The 3,453-nt window shown below is 35.7% G+C and overlaps 1 pseudogene; it reads right to left on the reverse strand.

Moving 5' to 3' along the window:
- Positions 1–1,494: 1,494 nt before the first annotated feature.
- On the reverse strand, positions 1,495–2,790 carry LOC100949509 (annotated as a pseudogene).
- Between the last annotated feature and the right edge of the window lie 663 nt (positions 2,791–3,453).

Consider the following 3,453-nt stretch of genomic DNA (forward strand, 5'->3'; position numbering starts at 1 on the left):
ATTTGTTCTATAAGGGCACATGTGAATCTTTCTAAATGTCGAATATAAATGTCTTAACACAACAATTATGAGAATGACATGATGGCTATGTTGGCCAATTGGATGAAAGTATTTCAAATTGTATATGGAAACAACACACTGTATCCTATGATAGAATTAATGTGTACAAATAAGATTTAATAAAAAATAAATAATAAAAATAAATTTTAAAAGTTAAGGCATCTCTAAGCAATTATATATGACATTTTATCACTATAGAGATATAAATAAAATGTATTATATCCTAAGTCACAAAGTATTTTCTTAAATTTATTTTTAAAGATAGCATTTCTCTTTCTTATAGATTGAATTTCCTTGTTTTTTTATAATTAATTATTTTTTATTAAATCATAACTTTGTACACTGATGCATTTATGGGGTTCAGGGTACTGCTTTGATATACAAGGTGAAGTGCTTACATTGAACCAAGTAACATATCCATCACAATGACAAGGCACTGAGTATAATTGTGAATTTCCTTATTTTTTAAAGAACAGAAATAAATTTTGCTTAAATTTTTAAGAATAACATTAAAACTTAGTTTATCTTCCCACTGAATAAAATTGAGGAAAAAAGCTGCCTTTCAGATCATATATTTATTTTAAAAAATAAAATAGATCAACAACTTACCACATTATTCTACACATTAACAGGATTTCTCAAACCCAAGAGAGATACCATTTCCTGAGCAATAAAAAAAAACTTCCTCACAACATAAAGATAGAGGAAAGCTTTCAATCCACCTTCAAGTTCTTTATTACTAGTTCCACTCACAAGGTAGTGGAATGTATCTGTGTCAGCTGAGCTCCTTAGTAAAGAAGCTTGAGAAGAGAGTGAACAAGGATGTTACTAAAAGATGATTTGTTAAAATTATAAAGGAACCATCTTTTGGCCTCCAAATAGTCTACATTAGAAATCTTCACCACTGGGGATCTGATCCCCATGACAACATTATTCTGAATCCAGAATAATTACAAACACATGGCATCTTTTTCCTGTAATCCTACCACTTGGGAGGTCAAGGTAGGTGAATTGCTTGAACTCAGAAGCTCAAGAACAGCCTGAGCAAGAGCAAGACCCTGTCTTTACTAAAAACAGAAAATCTAGCCAGGTGTTGTGGTGGGCACCTATAGTCCCAGCTACTTAGGAGGATGAGGCAAGGGGATCACTTGAGCCCAAGAGTTTGAGGTTGTTGTAAGCTATGACTCCATGACACTCTACCCAGGTCAACAGTGTGAGATTCTATCTTTAAAAAAAGAATAAAAGTTATACAACATTATTATAAATTATGTTTGTTTTTTTCCACCCCCATTTTCAATGTGTTCAGTCCTTCTTACAGAAAATATTAGTTTGCTATACAGGGTATCCATAAAGTTGATGTGTCCATAACGTAGTTGTATATGTGTAAACTGCACATCAACTTTATGGACACCCTGTATAACATTGATTACATCATTAATGATGATTAGAATGAGCATAGAGACCTTGATGCTAAAGACATGTATGTGCAGGTGAGATGCAATCTGATAACAAACACTGACATAATAGAGGATCAAATCAAAGAAGATGACCAGGGCAGTCCAAGGTGCCATCCATTCATCAACACAGCTGTTAAAGTACTGGTCCAGAAACAAAAGTGCTGGACCAATGAGTGCTGTGTCATGCAAGTACATTGCACTTTCCATCATGTGTGGAACCACAAGCTTATTAGTAATTTTTAGCAAACACAAAATGAAATGTCAGTATGTAAATACAGGGATGGTTTTCAAAAAGCTAAACTGCTGATTTCTTGAAGAGCAATCGGCTAATGTAATCATTGCTCCAATATGGAGAGAAAGAGAAAGGATACTTGTTTCTGCTAGTATTGATGCATTTTTACTACCACTACCTGTGAAGATGACGTGGAAGTAACTTATACAGGAAAATAAGGCCCCTTTGTACGGCACAGTACAAGGTGCAGGAAAATTTTTCATTTGAATATTTGGCACTGGAATCCTACACTACCAAAAAGGTGGCCCTCCAATCGCTAGCAGTGATTATTATGAAGCTCTATACTTCAGTCACATAATTTTTCCAAATCACAGTGTTCCAGAAATATGTTTGCCAGTGTGCACAATAGAACATGAATATCCCAGCAAAACACCATAAAAAAAAAAAAATCCAATGAGGATTTGTCCCCAGTTGCACTGTAATACAAGTTCCAAGAACCACAAAGTCTGTTGACAGTGAATCACAACCATAATCAAATAGTTCTCCCAAAGGAGAGAACTATTGGTTCTTCTTGCTTGTTTCCCTTCTATGGCATCCAAAGACTGACAAATGAAAAAGACACAAGAACAAGCAATATATGCCCACAGGGGTGCCTGCTCTGCAAATGTAGGGCAGTAGAAGACTAGTAAAATAGCTGTACAGATGTTTATTGACAGTTAGGTGATGGTGATGAGATTCGGGGCAATCTAGGAGGGAACACTTCCAACAAGCCACTCCCAATATCCTTGTGTTAAGGGTTAAGCAGGGACCATCTGTCAAGCACTTTGGTATCTGTGTTTTTCCAGCTGCTTTTAGTTGGGGTGTGGACAATGGAGGTGTAGGTAACCGAGACCATTTATTCAATACACATCCTGTAGTACACATATGCCCAAAGCCCACAGGGGTCTCTGGGTGAAAATCCCCACATCACTTCCTCATGGATCAATGCCCTCTCATGGGTCTTAGTTTTCTTATATTTGGAGACAGTAATTTATCCTGTTTGTAGCTTTCTGTGGTTGGTACTTAACCTGACCCCTACAAGCACATCCCTAGCAAAAAACACCTGCAACTCCAGCCAACTGGGTGACTCTCGATAGCACTACCTTGTAGAGATCCATTATTAATACACTACATTCTGGAGGTTGAGGTTAGAGATTTTTAATTGAGAAGTGGTTTGGAGAATTTTTTTGAAAAAAAAAAACCAAGGTCAATTTTCCCCTTGCAAACTTTAGTAGGTAATATGAATGGCACATATATTACTTACTTTATAAATCATATTTTAAGTTCCCTATTCCATCTCAGGACTCAGAACCACCCAGGAAAGCACTGAAAAAACTCCTCCTCCAGTTCAAACCATTAAAGTGAAATCTAGCTTGGAATGTTCGAAAGGATTTACAGTAAAAATATCAGTTTGATATTAAGTCAATAAAATTAATCACTCATGACCTCAAAGGAGAAAAATGGGGAGCAGGGATGGAGTTGTAAAACACTACAAAATTTAAAGCTGCTATAAAGGAAGGGACTTGGGGGATGACTATTAATTCACCACAGCTAAATTCAAATACAAGCTTTTCTTTGTTCTTCAACTTTTAGTGTCCTTTTGCTTTTCATCATCAAAATTAACCAAGAAATAGCCACTAGAATTTTTTTTTCATTTAGCTAGCT

This window comes from Otolemur garnettii, unplaced genomic scaffold, assembly GCF_000181295.1.
Source record: "Otolemur garnettii isolate 467f Iridium unplaced genomic scaffold, OtoGar3 scaffold00005, whole genome shotgun sequence".
NCBI lineage: Eukaryota > Metazoa > Chordata > Mammalia > Primates > Galagidae > Otolemur > Otolemur garnettii.